General features: G+C 34.4%; 1 long non-coding RNA gene across 1 annotated transcript; it reads left to right on the top strand.

The window, feature by feature from the left end:
* The first annotated feature begins 6,016 nt into the window (after window positions 1–6,016).
* LOC129928115 (uncharacterized) lies at window positions 6,017–9,394 on the top strand. The gene is made up of 2 exons (XR_008779728.1): window positions 6,017–7,500; window positions 8,421–9,394. It is a non-coding gene; the product is annotated as an uncharacterized LOC129928115 (long non-coding RNA).
* The last annotated feature ends 11,064 nt before the right edge of the window (window positions 9,395–20,458 follow it).

Raw genomic sequence — 20,458 nt, forward strand, 5'->3', positions numbered from 1 at the left:
TCCGAAATCTCAATATTTTAGACTATTCAAAGTTCTGATGCAACGGCTACTTTTTTTTTCTGAAAGCGAAAAATCTAAAATCAGTTATGCAAGCAGTTTTTTAAAGAGAAAAAGCTAATTAGTATGCATCATAATTTAGACTTAATTTAAAAAGAATAGTAATCTTGTAAATTTCATTTTCCTAAACTTTTTTTATTGCGGAATTTTTGTTTATTTGTTTTTTTGGAGTATTCGAATAAGTGATTGAGCTTTGTCAAAACAATTAGATCAATTGTAAGACATCAGTTAGGCCAGGGAGGCGCGGTGGCTGAGCGGTAAAGCTCTTGGCTTCCGAACCGGGGGTCCCGGGTTCGAATCCTGGTGAAGACTGGGATTTTCAACTTCGGAATCTTTAGGCACCTCTGAGTCCACCCAGCTCTAATGGGTACCTGACTGAAAAGTATAGGCGGTTGGTCGTTGTGCTGGCTACATGACACCCTCATTAACCGTAGGCCACAAAAACAGATGAACTTTACATCATCTGCCCTATAGACCACAAGGTCTGAAAGGGGAACTAGTTAGGCCAGGTTCACATCTAACTTTGCATTCACTTGCACCTATCCTTTGATCTGCTGGACCGTTGGGGCACTATACAAGATCTGTCAACCTTCTTTCTCCATTCTTATCTCTCATTTGTCTTCGGTATAATTTCATTTGGATGTTCTTTCTGAAAATATTGATGCCTGCCTGGGTGGACCACTTCGGGGGGCGATTTTGAGTTTGTGTTTCCACACAAACTGTCTTTTGCAACCTTGTTATATGTATTATCGTTGTATAGGTTTGATCTATTTTTATATATTTTATTTTTATAGGTTATAATTGTACTTCAGCATATTTTTATATAGGTTAGTGCGGGATGGTATAAAAAGTGATGTACATGCTGTCTTAAAACAGTTGAGTGTACATTTGACCAGTGGTCAGTACAGTATGTCTGTCTGTCTGACAGCTGAAGATCTTTGTGGTCTGTCGTGTAATTATTTTATTATTCTGTACCTGGGACGGCCTCTAAGTTTGTAACTATTTTATATTCTCTCATACTAGATCTATGTCACACTATGTGTAAATGTACTTTACATTTTAAGGTAGTTATTTTATTTTCTACTTGGACTATTTGTCATAATAGTTGTCAACATGCTGTATCAAAGATTGCTGCGCCCATTAGTCCCGCTATGAGTGTTCTAGATCTAATAGAATATATGATTTTGTATTTATAGTTTTGCATTTAAGTATTGCAGGCTATTGTTACTGCTGTGTTATTGCTGCTTTAAGCTGCTGAAATACATGCTGCTATTTTTACTGCTATTACTCTGCTACTATAACTGCTGTAACCTCTGCTGCATTTATTACGGATATTATTGTTTCTGTAGATCTAGACCTATAACTATTATAATTCTAGGGAATCTGTTGTTATTTTGTTTCTGTAGTGTTGCTTTAGTCGGCTTAGTGACTTATACTGTAACTATAGTCTGTTCTTAGTGAATACTAATAGTAAGGTACTAAGACTAAGGTGTTCTTGTTCTAGTGTTAGTGTTATGGGTTGGTTGTAGTGGTAGGATATTGTAGATCTAGTCTAGTTTATTGTAGTGTGTTTGTGTAGATCTAGGTTTAGTGTAGTAGTTGTAGTGATTTAGTTAGATAGTTGGTTTTATCAGTTTGTGTTAGATAGTTGGTTTGGTTAGTTTGTTGGTGTTTGTAGTGGCGTAGATTGAGAGGGTTTTAGTTAGTTGCTGGGTTCAGTTGTAGTGGTTAGTGTGTATATATTGTTGTAACTCTAGGTTAGGCACTCAACGAAAGGCAGGCAACTCAACACAGTTTAACAGGAAATAAATAGTTGTGTTTATTCACTAGGGTAAACACATAACATCCTTCAGCTTCCTCAAAGTCTTATTACTAAGTATACCAGTCCTTTGCTACTTAACCTGAATGTGGACCAACGACAGCCTTTCCCGCTTCGCTCCAGGTCCCTACTACAACCTTCAGGCAGCACAAAAGTTGGCCTCTTAGTTTCCCAAACATTCAGACTCTTCACAATCCCTGATGCACTGTTATTCTCTCTATCCTAGTGTCTTCCTGTTTACGTTCACTAGTGCGCTAGCGCGCATCTCATGCACTGGTGCAAGGCAGGGTTACAACAGTATATTATAATTTATTATACATTTATTTTTATGTAAATAAAGTTTCGTTTTGTCTTATTTAATTTCAACTAAAGTTTCGTTGGTGTTTTCATTTAGTTTAGGTTAGTATGTCTGGTTACTTAGGTGAATCTAGCCCCTTGGTCGTAGACTGAGGTGTCACAAATTAAACTCACCCAGTAGCGCTAACATCTGCCTACTGTTAATAATTTAATGTTGAGCAGAGAAAAGGTCTTTCAGCGCCTCCTGACCTGCTCACAAATATAAAACCACAGACCTATACAAGGCAGCCGCCCCCTTCATGTTTTTCTAGAAAAAGAAATGTATTCAGACAAAGACTGGCATTCTACCAAACGCGTTCCGTTGATTTAAATCCATTTTTGTAGATCATTCTTTTTTATTTCTCTTTCATAGTCGCACCGTTGTCGTTTCCCTCATGCAATATTACATGTTTTATTTCCAATTTTAACTTAACATTTTTTTTTCTATCGCGACGTTACAAAGTCCTCCTCCAGTTGTATCAGTCATTGTGCGAAACCCCAGAAAATGTTCATGTATTGCAACATGAGGTGTAATAGAACCAGAAGCAATGACAATAGTGATTAGATCGCTAGGAGACCTATCTGGTGTACACTCTAAGTGTTTGTGAAAGTATTTGTGTGCTTAGACAATTCTAAGGATATTATTTTCTATTTCATTTCATTTTGAAATAGCCTTTTTTAATTGATACAAATACCCGTTTGTGAGTGTGTGTCAAAAAAACTATTTGTGAATCCTTTAAAATCATTCTTTAATGAGTTGCATCTTTTGTTGTTTCCTTTTCAAGAGCAATTTTTTAACATTTTCTTTCTGCACGTGTCTTTTCAGAATGAATATGACCCAAATCATTTACTCCTTTTGTATCTGTAATGTCTATTTATTTATTTATTCCTAAAACAACCAACATGGACGATTCAATGCTAAATAAAGTAGCTCGAAACCCATTGACGATGAACCTTTTCTAACGTTTCGTACAGTTTGATAATGATTGTATTTTGGATCATGGTAAACATTTAACACAGACTAAAATTGCAAAATACCTAGGTGTTATAATAAATGAAAAACTGTCATGGAATCCCCATATTGATGAAACTAAAAAAAAATCAAACAAAGCATTAGGATTTCTTAAAAAAAATTTATATAAATAAAAAAAGAACATAAAACTAAAATGTTTTTAACCTTGTTAGGCAAATAATAAAATATGCATCCTCTATATGGGACCCCTCAAGTCAAGAAAACATTAAAAAACTGGAACAAAAATAAAATAGAGCAGTGAGATTTATAACAAACAAATATTCACATTTAACTAGAGTAACACCTTAGTAAAATCTTTAAATTTAGATAGCCTTCAGGTTAGAAGACTTAAAAGTAAAGTAGCAATTATACATAAAACACTGAACCATAATCTTGAAATACAAAAACAAAATTTAATAAAATACTCAGAAGGACATAAAGATAGAGGCACACTCCTCGTTCCATATGCTAAGACAAATTTGTACAAATGCTCCTTTTCCCTAGTGCTATTAGAGCATGGAATGGTTTGCCTGAGGAAAACCAATGATTTAGCAGAATTTAAGTCATTGGTTAACATGCATGACTAGATGCATGACCTGTAGGACGTAATCATATTCTTTTTTGAAATAACGTCTTTAAGATAAGATAAGAAGATACACGGATGACATACAATAATATAATAAATATTTACTTTACTTTTAAATATTTTCATAGATTTGTAAGTTAGCATTTAAGCAACAAGATTCAAGACTACTTGTACTGGGAGTCGACAACCGATCGAGTTATACGGAGAAAGCATTTTTGACTAAATGCCTTGCATTGCAATGTCTTGAGTGAAATGGGAGTCACCTGGTACAAAATAAATCTCGGTAATTTATACATTTCCTTTTACCCTTAAGCAAGTGCGTAAACACTATCTCTCTCTCTCTCTCTCTCTCTCTCTCTCTCTCTCTCTCTCTCTATCTATCTATCTATCTATCTGTGAGCTGACACACCCAAACTTATTTTATATACATAGGTATGTTGAACAAGTTCACATACCTTGGCAGCATCATAGCAAACGATGGGGGATGCCTACCATAAAGTAGTGTGCCGAATAGAAAAGGCAGGGAGTCATGACCGCAGATTTTCATACGCAAACGTATCAGTGAGTCGTTAGTCTTCGATGATTTTGTCAATAGTACGCTGAAAAAAGGCGACTGCATGCGTAACGCAACATGGAATCTGACGGAATTGATATAGTTTCCCACATGTCTCAAAGGCTGTAAACGGCCTTTCTTTTTCTTTTATGGTAATTTGATGGTAAGCACTTTTCAAATCTAAAGATCGATACACGGAGAACTATGAAATCTTTTCTGCTAGTTCGTCAATCCTAGGCCAAGCTATTGGACATGAGACACAAATCTACCTACTTTACACAAACGTCATTCCAAAAGCAACGTATGCATACGGGACATGGAAGTCATCTGTAGAAAATGAGAAAAGACTAAATGTGGCTCAACAAAAAGGGTCTTAAACCAAGAAATCCTTTGCTGAACGTCGCATGAGATTTGCGGGACATGTCCGAATGAATTACGCATACCAAGAGTTGCAATGATATGAAGGCCAATACGAGGAAAGCGCAAACAGGGACATCGTCATTTAACCTAGCGCCACACTTTCATGGAGGACCTCAGAGCACTGAAGGAAAGAGGCTTTAGACATTGCCACCAATGACAGATCTTTACGGAGATAGCTTGCCACCCAATGCGCAGAACTGCGCGGAAGGATCTAATTCTAAGTATATATATATATATATATATATATATATATATATATATATATATATATATATATATATATATATATATATATATATATATATATAAACATAACATACAATAATATAAGGAAGATTTACTTTAGTTTTAAATATATACAGAGATTTAAGGAATGAAACAAACAGAATATAGAAAAAGTCTTTTTAAAAAATGATATCTAAAGGGAAGAACCATAAAATCACTGCCTTATGTCTCGGTACTGCAAGAGTATACTCCCTTTTCTGTATTAAACAAAATCCATTAATTGCAACTAATTCATTAATTAATTCGTTAATTGTTCTATTGATTCATGTATAGTCATCGATTATGAATATTGAAGTAAAATTCAATTGGAACTGAGAAAGAGAAGTGGAACTAGAAACGTGTACAAAAAGTAAATGTGTGTGAGTGGAAAGCTCCAAATATGCAGCCACAAGAAGTAGTATAAACTTCCTTTTTTCGATAACAAACTGTCAGGGAGAGGTATGGCGAGAATGAATGTTAATTTAATATTTTGGTGTGATTGTTATACCCCCTTGTTATGAATGCGAAGTGTAGCACGTGTTGTGAACTGAGTGATTAAGTCTTCGTTGATTGTGCGAGAGAATGTGTTAGTCAGTAAGGTCTTGCTCCCGGTCCGGGAAGGTTGGACGTTTACTTCCTGGACTGGTATTTATGCATTTATATATTTATAAGTTGATGGACTGGTGTTTTGTGTATTTCATAAGAGTGATATAATTGTGTGCTTTATTAAGTATTAAAGTATTATCGATATTCGTGAATATAAGGAGTTAGAGTTGATGTATATTAAGTGTTCCTATTTGAGTTAAGCAAGTATTGAATTATAATTAAGTAACCAAGAAAGTACCAAGCAAGTATTATTTAATATTCAAGAAACCCCTAGTGAGCCAAGTTAAGAAACACAACAAGACAAGAGACAAGCAGAGCAGAGCATATATATATATATATAATTTGGAAACCCTGACATCTGGGGGCTCGTCCGGGCAGGTATCGTTGTACCTGTTACCTATCATTTGTCGTTTAACCAGTATTATTATTGACATCTGGAGGCTTCGTGCGGGCAGGTACCGTGTCGGTTGTACCTATTTTTTCGTCACCTTGAAGAAGCCATTGAACTAGCCAGAGCCTGCATTTTTTTTTGTTCACTGGTTGACCTCTACACACGATTGTGACTGTTACACACCGAAGTTATTGTGTTATCAAAGTCAGTAATGTATTCAAGAAAGAATCTGAATAAAACTTTGTGCTTTAACATCGTTTACATTCACGTAGACCCCGCCTCCTAGAGATGTGGAGACAGCATTAGGTGGAATCAACTCTATAGAAAATGACATACCATTCAAAGAAACAAATTGACATTTCTACTAGAACCGTATTTGTTTAAAACCTAATTCGTCATATGTCATTGACTAATTTGGACTTGCAGCTACTTCGTGTATACCGAGGTCATTGCGTCACTCACCATTTAAAGAGACATCACCATTTAAAGGGACATCACCATTTAATGAGACATCACCATTTAAAGGGGCATCACCATTTAATGAGACATCACCATTTAAAGGGACATCACCATTTAATCAGACACTACTACTACTACTACTTACTTACTATTGGATTATTGGATTTAGAGATATCACCATTTAATGAGACATCACCATTTAATGAGACACATCACCATTTAATGAGACACTATTACTACTACTACTCGCTTACTATTGGATTATTGCGTTTAGAGACATCACCATTTAAAGAGGAATCACCATTTAAAGAGACACTACTACTACTACTACTCGCTTACTATTGGATTATTGGATTTAGAGACATCACCATTTAAAGAGGAATCACCATTTAAAGAGACATCACCATTTAAAGGGACATCACCATTTAAAGAGACACTACTACTACTACTACTACTACTCACTTACTATTGGATTATTCTACATGAATGCAAGTACTCAAGTAATCGTGAATTATCTACCTTTGTTACATTGATGTTGGATTATACTGGACTTTAGCGCATCGATGCCCTCTTGGTCATCGTTGAACGTAAAGGAAATAGCAAGTGCCTGTATCACTGTATCTAACCTATGGGACTGACTTGATTATTTGTATATCTGGTATCTTTTTGGATTATTGTTGCACTACATGACTAGATAATCTTTTCTTTTGTATTCACCCATTATTATTACTATTAGTATTATATCAATGTTTGAATAATTTTGTTTTGTATTTATTTCATTCTCTAAATCTGCTGTGAGTCATAAAGCGTTTACAAGGAGGCCGAACAGCGACCTGACACTTCAAAAGTTCTACATTCTTAAAGTAACACCGTCATGTGGATAGAGTTGTCATTTCTTTCCTGGCATCAGACACAGATAAGTTGAGTTTTCTTTTGTCTGTTGTATCGGGCATTCAGGGTCGAGTGTACATTGCCTTTTCAGTAGGGGAGATAAAGGGTGAAATGTTTTTTGTTGTTGATCCTTTTTATTATTTATTGTCTTATGTAAATTGAACAATGTTACTTGTTAACTTAACCTTTATAAATTAATTTAAGCTTATTCAGTAATATTTATTATTTGTGATCACCATGGACGAGTTTAAATCTAGGTCGATTGAGGTAATAATAGAACAGGCCCACATGTTTGGAATTGAGGGTGAGGAATTACGAGAGTTTGTTTTAAACCAACAAAAACTAGATCTAGAAAGATCAAAATTAGAATTAGAAAGAAGGGCAATAGAAGTGGTAAAGTTGAAAATGGAACTGGAAGTAAAACTGTCATTACAGGGAGATGTGCCCTATAAAATAGAAATTGAAAATGACCTATCAACTAATGAGGAACAAAATGACTGTCATGATATTGTTAATAATATAAATGGGATAGAAGATAATGAAGAAATTGAGAATGTCTTAACAAGTAAGGAACTAAATGATTGTAATTATACTGTTTATGATATTAATGAGATAGAAATTGGAGAAGCAATAGAAAATTTCTTATTTACTAAGGAACTTATTGATTGTCAGTTTATTAACAATAATATTATTCATGTTCTGAGACCATTTCACAGAGTACACACACCATTAAAGAGATTAAACCTAACAAAAGGAGTTTATCAAGTTGTTGGTGGGGGTAAAGTTAAACCAGACCCCAATAGGCTACAAATGTTTTTGTACCTAAAACTTCCAAGAAAAAGAAAAAAAGAAACCTTGACGTACTGTTTCCCCTCTCCCTGTCGCTGAGAAGGGGATGTCCACGAGGGTCGCCTGAATTCCCGAGTGCGACTTGGCAATAGAGAAAATTCAGCATTGTGTGTCTTCATGTATTTTAATTATTTTTTTTGTACCAAATCTTAATAGTTATTGTATTTATCTAAACAGTACATCCGAAATAGCTTGCTGTGTGTTGCACCAAGTAGATGGCTTCCTTCCGGTAAAGTGCAGAGAGCTGATACATAGAGAGTAGCATTACTTCATTAGTAGCGTGAGTGTCCAACGCCTAGACAGATACCTCTGATACCCAGGAGGATGCACAATCCAGTTTGACCACACACCACTGTCTACTAGCTGATACACTGTCAAGACTAACCTAGCATCTTAGCATAGTTGTAATTGTCAGAATTCATCTTTTTTTTCCCAATACAAAGTCAAACGCGGTTTTAACTATTAGAGATGGTATCTTGTCGTATATTACTGCTGTTTACAAATTAAATATTAACGTGGGAAGGACTATGCCTGCCGACTTCAAATTGTAATTTAACTCTCCATGCCACTATTTTTTTCTCATTTATTCTCTTCTCTCTTTCCCTTTGTTGTAAATAGTGTCATATGAGTGATAGCCTTAGCTGGACATATTTCTTTTGTTAGGTTAATAAGGGCTATTTCACTTTAGTGTGTATTATAAACATTTGTTTGTAGATATATATGTTATATATATATGTATATAAGTATGTGTATGACACAGTGTGTGTATGCATGTATATTTATGTATATATTTGAATGACTGTTATCTAATAACAGTCATATCGTGAGAGGGGGGATTTCAGGGAGAGGTATGGCGAGAATGAATGTTAGTTTAATATTTTGGTGTGATTGTTATACCCCTTGTTATGAATGCGAAGTGTTACACGTGTTGTGAACTGAGTGATTAAGTCTTCGTTGAATGTGCGAGAGAGTGTGTTAGTCAGTAAGGTCTTTCTCCCTGTCCAGGAAGGTTGGACGTTTACTTCCTGGACTGGTATTTATGCATTTATATATTTATAAGTTGATGGACTGGTGTTTTGTGTATTTCATAAGAGTGATATAATTGTGTGCTTTATTAAGTATTAAAGTATTATCGATATTCGTGAATATAAGGAGTTAGAGTTGATGTATATTAAGTGTTCCTATTTGAGTTAAGCAAGTATTGAATTATAATTGAGTAACCAAGAAAGTACCAAGCAAGTATTATTTAATATTCAAGAAACCCCTAGTGAGCCAAGTTAAGAAACACAACAAGACAAGAGACAAGCAGAGCATAGCAGCAGCATATATCTATATAATAAGAACCCTGACACAAACAAAATAATTGATTACCAACATCATTAACTAATTGTTACCGTTTTGATGGATTCATGTTTTTGTTAAATGCAACAAATAACTGTGTACATTTTTAAATTGATCTAAGAATTGTACAAATGCTCCATCTTCCCTAGTGCTATTAGATTATGGAATGGGTTACCTGAGCCAGCCAGGAAAACCAAATGACTTTGCAGAATTGAAGTCATTGATTAACATGCATGACTAGATTGACCTAGGTAGGAACACGCATCTGACGTAATCATCATATTTTTTTAAATAACGTCTGTATTTTATAGGATAAGAAGATAAGATAGTGTAGGGGAAATAATGTGTACAATAATTGTAACAGACAGAAACACAGAGTCAGTGGCGTACCTAGGGTATTTTATGCCCGGTGCGGTAGATGTTCGCCCTAAAAAAATATTACTGTAAACAGACATTTTTCAACAAAATAATTGCTAAGGATAGCATTGTTAATTCTCGAAAAAATCAACTTTACAACAAAAAAAATACTATAAATAAATATTAAGTACTTTATTTCTAGAAAAATATTTATTTATTTTATCGAAATCATGTTTTTTCCATCAGTGAACAAACTTTCCAAATTAGTGAGTGGTACATTTGTAAATTAATCACAAATAATTCCTGATCAACTTTAGTTTGAAAGAAAACATTGCTCGTGTGTAGCCACAATTATCAGAAATGTGCACCCCCACATGGCTACGCTATTTACTATGAAACTCTAGAAACATTTTTCTATGCAAGGATGAAAAGATATTGCAATGTGAAGTGGAAGTATTATATTTTACTTATTCATTGGGGATGGCGTCTGCCTAAAAAAAAAAACTGGTCGCCCCCACTTCCGTTTGTGGATGTGATAAAACGGAATTTAGAATCAGTGAACATTGATACTGACAATTGGGAAGACATAGCCCTAGGCCGCACTAGTTGGAGAGAAATGGTTACCAAAAAAAAAGCTATGGACTGCGAGAAAACATGGGCCTCAGCTCTCGAAGAAAAGCGTGCCAAACGAAAAATGGCCAGCTTCTCTACCACCAAAGCGAAAGCCACTTCGACCTGCAATATATGTAGACGGGAGAGTCTCTCCAAAATAGGGCTCCACAGCTATATGAAACAGTGTTCAAGATGAACCTTAGTCGTTCTACGACTGAAGGAGGGCAATGTCAATTATGTGAAGTACATTTTAGATGCAACATGAATATAATTATGTGTTATTCTATTCCTTAGTAAATGTTGGTCTCGTAAGATGGGACTTTGCTGTCTATCTGATAGATCATCTAGTTAGGAGCGCTAAAGTCAGATATAAGTAATAAGAACCCAAAGTCACGTCTACACCAATGGTTTTCAACGCAGGCGATAACGCCCCCGCGCGTGTGTGTGTGGGGCTATATCATGAAAATGATGCAGGGGAGCCAAAGGGACAGTAAGGGAGACTTGGGGGGTAGGGGGCCAAAAGAAACAAATTCTCTCTGAAATATTACGGCAAAGTAGAAATAGACAAATTTTAATTATCTTGCTTCTAATTTAAGAACAGAAACAGCGCTAGAGATAAGATAATTGACATTTAATTATTTTTACTTTGAAAAATTATAATGGTCAAACCAAAGTTTTCCCCATGTGGCCACTAGCTAGTAATTCTAGTCTCAGCGATATACATTAACTGTTAACTTTTTAGGAAAATCGTTAGAGCCGTTTTGAAATCAGCGTCCATGTTTGACTATTACCTCTCTTCATTAGTTGTTAGAGCTTCCCGTCTGTAAACAACAAAACACGTTTCTCCTTTTTTAAAGAATGGAAATAAAATGTACGCGCCAAACGCTTTGCAATCTTTCACATTTTTTTTCTGGCTCCGCTGTCAGTTTTAGAAGAAAGCACAGCAGACTATGTTTATTTAAATTCCACTTTTCTTCTCCCACTATTTCTTTGCTCCTAGTCCCCTCACTTTCGTATTGTAGCTGTAACAGCAACTGACGTATGTTACCTGCCAAACTAACCGATTGACGTTCCTCAAATAGCATTGACAAAAACACAAAAAAAACGAATTCTTGGAGCAGTGACGTCATCTATATGTTATTTCTATACTAACGAGGAGAAAAAAAGACTATTGGTCTAACTGCCCAAAAAAATAAATAAATTTATTTTGTCATTGACACGTATGCTATATATCTGTACAAAAAATGGAATTCACAATATGGTGCACATATTTGAAACAATATGGTGCACATATTTGAAACTTTTTTACGGCCCCCGAAAAGGGAATAAACGCTATTAGTTTTGTGTGGTCTGTCTGTCTGTTCGTCCGTCCGCACCGGTCGACACAATTTTGGGGATGACAACCAAGTTGAAAAGAAAAAAACTTGGCAAAAACAGACACATCGGAAAAGATAATTATATTAAAATCTCTAGATATATGCCCAAACATGTCTAGACACGTCTAGATGGTAGTGTAAGTTTAAATGACACAGCACAACGTTATACCATTTCTGTCTTAAAGTATAACAAAAGAAACCTGTTCAGGTGATGTTAAGTCTGTTTCTAATTTTAATTAAATATCATTGTAAAATTTGCCATAACATTTGAATAAATGTCATAAACAGTGGGATTTTACATTTGAGGACAAATCAATTATAGCTCCGTGTATTGGTTCAACAAAACGAACGAACTAAAAATAATGTTAATTGGAACATATTTGAAGAATGTTGATGGGAGAGGGTGACGCATTGAGTTACCTCACTAGGTGCCACCGACACTGTTTCGGAAGGTTTCCATGCTGTTCTTAGGTGATCAGTTAACGCTACTCTACTTATTCCAGAAGAGTTAGAAGAGTCTTATCAAAGACGACGTGTTGCACTGTTTGCTTTTATGTGAAAAAAAAACGCCAAATGATTTTTAAAATTGTATTACTTTAAACGATCAAAACAAGACTATGGCTTGAATATCCCTGGTCCATTGGTGAATTCTATGGGGGCCGTCTCTGAGTTTGTATTATCAAACAAACTCTCTTTGTAATCTTGTTTTATTAGTGTCCACAACTTTTTGTTTTTACACTTGTACCGATTTATTAAAATGCACGTCACCGGCTCTTTGGACTTGATCACACAGAAATTAAGGTACAGTTTATTCTTGTTTAAACACTAATTTATAATTTAAAACCTTGTTCATCTACTTAAACACATAATAAATAGTAAGAAAATAAAAGAAAGAAAAACAAAGCTTATATTTAAAAGCACTAAAAAGTAGCAAATAATATTTTTAAAAAAAAATTTAAAACAAGGTTACAAAGACAGTTTGTGTGGAAACACAAACTTAAAATCGGCCCCCGAAGTGGTCCACCCAGGCAGACTTCAATATTTTCAGAAAGAACATCCAAATGAAATTATATCAAAGACTAATGAGAGATAAGAATGGAGAAAGAAGATTGACAGATCTTGTGTAGTGCCCCAATGGTGCTGCAGATCAAAGGATAGGTGCAAGTGAATGCAAAGTTAGATGTGAACCTGGCCTAATTAGTTCCCCTTTCAGACCTTGTGGTCTATAGGGCAGATAATGTAAAGTTCATCTGTTTTTTGTGGCCTACGGTTAAGAAGGTTGTCATGTAGCCACCACAACGACCAACCGCCTTTACTTAGAGCTGGGTAGACTCAGAGGCGCCCAAGGATTCCGAAGTTGAAAATCCCAGTCTTCACCAGGATTCGAACCCGGGACCCTCGGTTCGGAAGTTAAGCGCTTTACCGAGCCTCTCCTGGTCTTTACATAATGTAATTGTTTTGATTGGCTTAATCTTTTATTTGAATTCTCAAGAGCAATGCATAAAGATAAAAAGTTAAAGAAAATGAAATTTATAAGATTACTATTCGTTTCAAATTAGGTCTAACTTATAATGCATACTTATTAGCTTTTTCTCTTAAAATAAACTGCTTGCATAACTGATTTTAAAAATTAGATTTTTCGCTTTCAGGAAAAAAAAAGTAGCCGTTGCATCAGAACTTTGAATGGTCTAAAATATTGTGATGTCGGATTTTCAATATCTTTTCTAGTTTACGAGATCTAAACGGAACGGACGGACAGACGGACAGACATTTCGCATAAAACTAATAGCGTCTTTTCCCCTTTCGGGGGCCGCTAAAAATACTTTTAAAAAAATGACAATATTTCCTTTACACAACTTATAGAGCGATTGTTTTTCTCTTAATAAATGTTATTTTAAAAAACGGAATATATTTTACTCCTTCCCCCCTTTCCCTCCCCCAGAAGGAATTCTGGTCATGCGATCTACTACATTTTATAACATTCCAAAATGATAGGTCTTTAAATCTAGACTGACGATTCGCGAAATTTTCCTGAAAATTAATTGCTAAATACATGAATCAATAATGCCTTACATTCGTGAATTCCCAAATTCGAGATCGCAATAGTCCTTTCAAAACCGATGTTGGATATAGACTCTGGACCTAGATCTAGTTCTATAGCCAAATTTAAATTTATTTCTTAAAAAATAAATAATGGTCAAACTAGAGTTTTCTTCGTGTGGCCAACCAACTTGTAATATGTTTCCCAGCGATAGTTTTTTACTTTAGCCTCCAGGTTTCACCCTTCACCTTCCCGCTTCCACGAAGTTCTGACTTAAAAAGAGGTATTATAAAAAAAAAACATTGTGAGTTTATAGTAAAGTAAAATTCCCCTTTCAGACCTTGCGATCTATGGGACAGATGGTGTATAGGTCATCTGTTTCTGTTGCCCACGGTTAACAGGGTGTGTGTTTAAAATGAGTAAAATTTACACATCACCTTTTGCTAATTTTTATTTCGTTTTAATAATTTTTTTTTACTATTTATTATTTTAGTCTCTATAGTTTCAAACTTTAAATTCATTTGCGACCACTGATGTATGTTTGTCTCTGAATTTTTGTAGAAAATGGTAACTGAGACAATGTTGCAAGTTTTCTTTATCTATACTATAAAGTAGAAAGTAAGGCGTATGTAGGCTATGTATGTATGTGCCGAATAGAAATCAAAACTGTTTGACCAATCTTGATAAAACTTGGCAAAAATGTTCCTTGGGTACTAACTTAGATCGTAGTTTATGTATTGTAGCCCTAAAACAAACTTAAGCTAAAAAAAATGTTTTTCCAACTCTATTAAACTATTAGTATTTAATAAATCTAGGCTATGTTTATCATGGTTACATGAGAGAAGATCGAAGATCTAGATACAATTTTTAAAACTACAATTTGCACAGATAGTTTTTACTTTGACACACACAAGTTACAAAATATAGTCTATTGATTTCATTATTTAATAAAATTAAGCTTCAAATTTGTCTTTCAAAAGCATTTCTACATAAATTCGTTCCTTATATCTGCAAAGTTAGAAGTCCTGATGTACATTCTTTCATTAGACAAGACCGAACTGTTTGAACTATTTGCGTCTGACAAATACACATATTTTTTATGTGCAGCAACAAAGCCCACTAAAGAAATCAAACAAAGCATTCGGGTTGATTAAAAGAATTTTCTATAAATCAAATAAGAACATAAAACTAAAATGTTATTTAACCTAGGTTAGGCCAATAATAGAATATGTTTCCTTTGTTTGGGACCCCTCTAAAAATAAGAAAACATTAAGAAACTGGTCTAGATACAAAATAGAGCACCGAGATTCATAGCAAACAAATATTCACATTTGACTAGAGTAACACCTTTAGTAAAATCACTAAATTTAACAAGGTTACAAAAGACAGTTTGTGTGGAAACACAAACTCAAAATCGGCCCCCGAAGTAAAATGTTTTACATAATTCGGATAATCCTTCAGAGTTGAAGATAGTTTACTTCCTAGTCCAAACCTCCCGCAGGACGACGGGGGATGGGAGCAGGCAGGGTTTGAACCTTCGATCGTCGATAAATCAAAACGAAAGTCCAGCGCGCAAACCGCACGACCAGTGGTCCACCCAGGTAGGCTTCAATATTTTCAAAAAGAACATCCGAATGAAATTATATCAAAGACAAATGAGAGATAAGAATGGAGAAAGAAGGTTAACAGATCTTGTGTAGTGCCCCAACCGTCTCGCAGATCAAAGGATACGTGAAAGTAAATGTAAAGTTAGATGTGAACCTGGCCTAACTAGTTTGTGGTCTATAGGGCAGATGATGTAAAGTTCATCTGTTTTTTGTGGCCTACGGTTAACGAGGGTGTCATGTAGCCAGCACAACGACCAACCGCCTTTGCTTTTCCCCAACTAATGTCAGGTACCCATTAGAGCTGGGTAGACTCAAAAGTTGAAAATCCCAGTCTTCACTAGGATTCGAACCAGGGACCCTCGGTTCGAACTAAATAAGTTAATTGTTTTGAAAAGGCTGAATCTCATATTCGAATCCTCAAAAAAAAAAAAAAAAAATTTCCGCTACTTTGAAAAAATGTTCACGAAAATGGTGTTTATAAGATTACTATTCGTCTTAAATTAGGTCTAACATATAATGCATACTAATTAGCTTTTTCTTATAAAAAACTGCTTCCATAATTTATTTTAAAAATTAGAATTTTCGCTTTCAGGAAAAAAAAAGTAGCCGTTGCATCAGAACTTTGAATGGTCTAAAATATTGTGAAGTCGGATTTTCAATATCTCTTCTAGCTTACGAGATCTAAACGGGACAGACGGACAGACATTTCGCACAAAACTAATAGCGTCTTTTCCCCTTTCGGGGGCCGCTAAAAAATCGTCAGAATAGAAGACTTTTAAAGTAAAACAAAACAAATATATATATATAAAGTAGAATGTGAGGCGTATGTATGCATGTATGTCCCCGTATAGAAATCAAAACCGTTTCAACAGTCTTGATAAAACTTGTCAGAAATGTTCCTTGGGTACCAACTTAGACCTTAGTGTATGTTTTGTAGCCCTAGAACCCTCAAAAACAAAAAAGTTGACCAGCTCTATGAAAGCATTATAACTTCATCGATCTAGGCCATGTTTACATGAGAAAAGATCGAAAGGATCTAGATCTAATTTTAAGAACTGCTCTTTGCGCAGATAGTTTTTTACTCTGACACATGAAAATACAAAATATTTTCCATTGATTTCATTATTTAATAAAATTAACCTTCAAATTTGTGTTTCAAAAGCATTTTTTTTACATAAATTCGTTCCTTATATCTGCGAATGTAGAATTCCTGTTGAGCAATATTAAATCAGATAATACCGTAATGTTACACATCTCTCTATTCCTAGGTCTAAAACTCTAATTCAACTCTAAGATGATAGAACTTCTCTTCGCAAAGATAGTTTTATACTTTAACACATAAACATACTAATTATAGTCCATTCATTTCATATTTTAATCAAATTAACATTCAAATTTGTTTTTCTAAAGCATTTTCATACATTCGTTCGCTATAGCTGCAATGCCGTGTTGACAGACATTTTAATATTTTTATTCATGTGTCGCGCAAACCTTACATGCTCAGTGAAAACACGCTGTGATTGGACATGCAAATGAGGCTAATTATGGGTGATATTAAATATACTAACATAAAATAATAAGCTTATTGAACCTTAAATTCAACCTTAAACTGATAGATCAAGAATGTTTAGTGAAAGTGACCCTATTTTACTTAATTTAAACAAATGAATCTAAGTTTAATCTAGGTCAAAAACTATATTAGACTCTAGATAGATATCTTATTATATATGCACGCAAATATTTTTGTAACAAAAATGGATTTAGGTCGATTAGCTATTTTAATAGCACTATTCATACTATTTTTACAATCACGCTTTCGCTTTACTTATGACATTATTATTTTGTTTAAATGTTTGTAATTATTATTATAGCTTTTATATAGCGCTACTTTAATGCGTATAGAATGCTCAGAGCGCTATGGTCCATTCACATTTGTATCCTTGCTGCATTTAGGTGCTCAGTAAACACAGCTCAACTCGAGTCACGTGTCGAGTCTCCCTCATAGGTAGCCAAGCCAAGCCAAGTTCAAGCGTACTCAGCCTCTCGACCAAGATTCCAACAAACTATTCTAATGTACTATATCAGTAACACGCATATTGAGACCCGCGGGCCGCGGGTACAATATGGCTAGTAATTGATAAATATACTTTTTTTTAATATAATCTGTACATTAACATTGAATTATTTTATTTGACTCTAGCCACTAGCAGATCTAGAACTTTAGAGTGGATAGTCGCTCCGGCTCTGGCTTCTGCCGAATATCCGGCATTTTTTAGTGTCCGGTGCTATTCGGCTCCGGTCGGATATCACTACCGGATAGTAAACCGGATAGTTAAAAATACACCTATTTAATATGCATAAAGTGGACCTCGTTCCATTAATGTCTGTTGTAGAATGTATTAATGTTTATATTAAAACAAAATAATGTGCTTAAAAATAGAGCCATTATGAATATGCACCAAACAAGGACAAGGCATGTTAATAACTTAATATAAATAGAAATGAAACTTTACACCATAAATGCGCTTTACATACTGAGCAGCAATGGCTGGCACTTTTTTCAATTATTCTTGACCTTTGAGTAAGTTAGTTAACATGTTAAAATGCTACATTCCTTGACTACGTCATGCTGACCAGACGTCTGTCTAGCTGTGCGGGTATATCTCCAGACGTAGAGATGAACAACGCCCACCCCTTTTATTTGTTTAGTCCATCACATTGAGGGGTTTTTATAGGCAGGTGACCACAAGTTAAATTCGATGGACGTAGGTTTAATGTCAGCGTATTGACACTCTCTAGATGTCACACCTTTTGAAGGAACTGAGTTTGTTTACTTAATAGTTAATCTTTATTAGGGGGGGCTGGACTACAAGAGCCACACCTCTAAGGTAACTAGGTATATTTCCAGATGAACAACACCCTCCCCCTTTTATTTGTTTAGTTCTTCACATTGAGTTCATATATATTATATACACACACACAAACACACATATTTTACCCGCGACCCGCGGGTCTTTATTTGCATATTACTGTCGATATAGTCACTGAGAGTGTTTTTAAAACATTTAAACGAAATAATAATGTAATAAATAAAGCGAATGTGTAAATATAAAAAAGTATGAATGAATCCATCAAATCAAAATAGCTAATCTACTTAAATCCATTTTTTCAATTAAAACATTTGCTTGTAGGCTTACATATATTTGATTAAAATTTGAAATGAATATACTTAATTTTGTATGTTCGTGTGTTCAAGTACAAAGTAGATCTTGAAGTAGACATAGATCTAGATATAGACTAATTTAGAGTTAAAAATTGGTTTTTATAGAGTTCATTCTGTGCTGCGTGAAGGCTTTGTTCTGCGCATGCGTGACCTTTTTTCATGAATGAATATAGGCCTATATCAACACGGCTGTAATAGAGTTGGCAGTTGGCCTTTTTTTTTTTAGGGTCTTAAGTTTGTTTTAGGGCTACAATACATACACTACGGTCTAAGTTGGTACCCAAGAAACATTTGTGCCAAGTTTTATCAAGATTGGTCAAGCGGTTTTTATTTCTATACGGGGACATACATACATACATAGGCCTACATACATACATACATATATACATACATACATACATACGCAAACAGTCTGCTTATATATATATATATATATATATATATATATATATATATATATATATATATATATATATATATATATATATATATATATATATTATAAAGTAGAATGTGAGGGGTATGTATGTATGTATGTATGTATGTATGTTACTTATAGACATCAAAACCGCTTGACCAATCTTGATAAAACTAGGCAGGAATGTTCCTTGGGTACCAACTTAGACCTTAGTGAATGTATTGTAGCCCTAAAACAAATGTAAGACCCTCAAAAAAAATAAAGTTGTCCGACTCTATTACAGCTATAGTATTTTATGGATCTAGGCCATGTCTACAATGTTGACATAAGAAAAGATAGAAAGGATTTAGACCTAGATCTAATTTTAAGAAATACACTTTGCGCAGATAGTTTTTTACTTTGACACATGAAAATACAAAAGAAGATCCATTGATTTCATTATATAATAAAATTAATCTTCAATTTTGTGTTTCAAAAGCATTTTTTACATTAATTAGTTCCTTATATCAGTGATTACAGATTTCCTGAAGAACATTCTTTCATTAGACAATACCGTAATGAATCGCGTACTAAATATTAATTCGTTTAATTGTTTACTTTATAATCCCATCCCTAGATCTAAAACTCTAATCCAACTCTAAGATGATAAAACTTCTCTTCGCACAGGTAGTTTTATACTTTAACACATAAATATATTAATTAAAGTCCATTCATTTCATATTTTGTTCAAATAAACATTCAAATTTGGTTTTCTAAAGCTACATTCGTTTACGAAAGCTGCGAAGCCGAGTTGAGATAGGCCTAGATCTATATTCATTCATGAATCGCGTACACAAAATTATTTCATTTCATTGTTACTTTATAATCCCATCCCTAGATCTAAAACTCTAATTCAACACTAAGATGATAAAACTTCTCTTCGCACAGATAGTTTTATACTTTAACACATAGACATATTAATTAAAGTTCATTCACTTTTTATTTTGATCAAATAAACATTCAAATTTGGTTTTCTAAAGCTACATACATTTACGAAAGCCACGAAGCCGAGTTGAGATAGGCCTAGATCTATATTCATTCATGAAAAGAAGTTCACGCATGCGGAGCACAGAATGAACTCTATAAAAGCCAATTTTTAACTCTAGATTAGTGTAGATTTAGATCTATGTATATCTATGTATATCTATACTAGACATATGTTACCCGCGACCCCCGAGTCTCTATTTGCGCATTACTGTCG

Source organism: Biomphalaria glabrata, chromosome 1, assembly GCF_947242115.1.
Source record: "Biomphalaria glabrata chromosome 1, xgBioGlab47.1, whole genome shotgun sequence".
Taxonomy (NCBI): domain Eukaryota; kingdom Metazoa; phylum Mollusca; class Gastropoda; family Planorbidae; genus Biomphalaria; species Biomphalaria glabrata.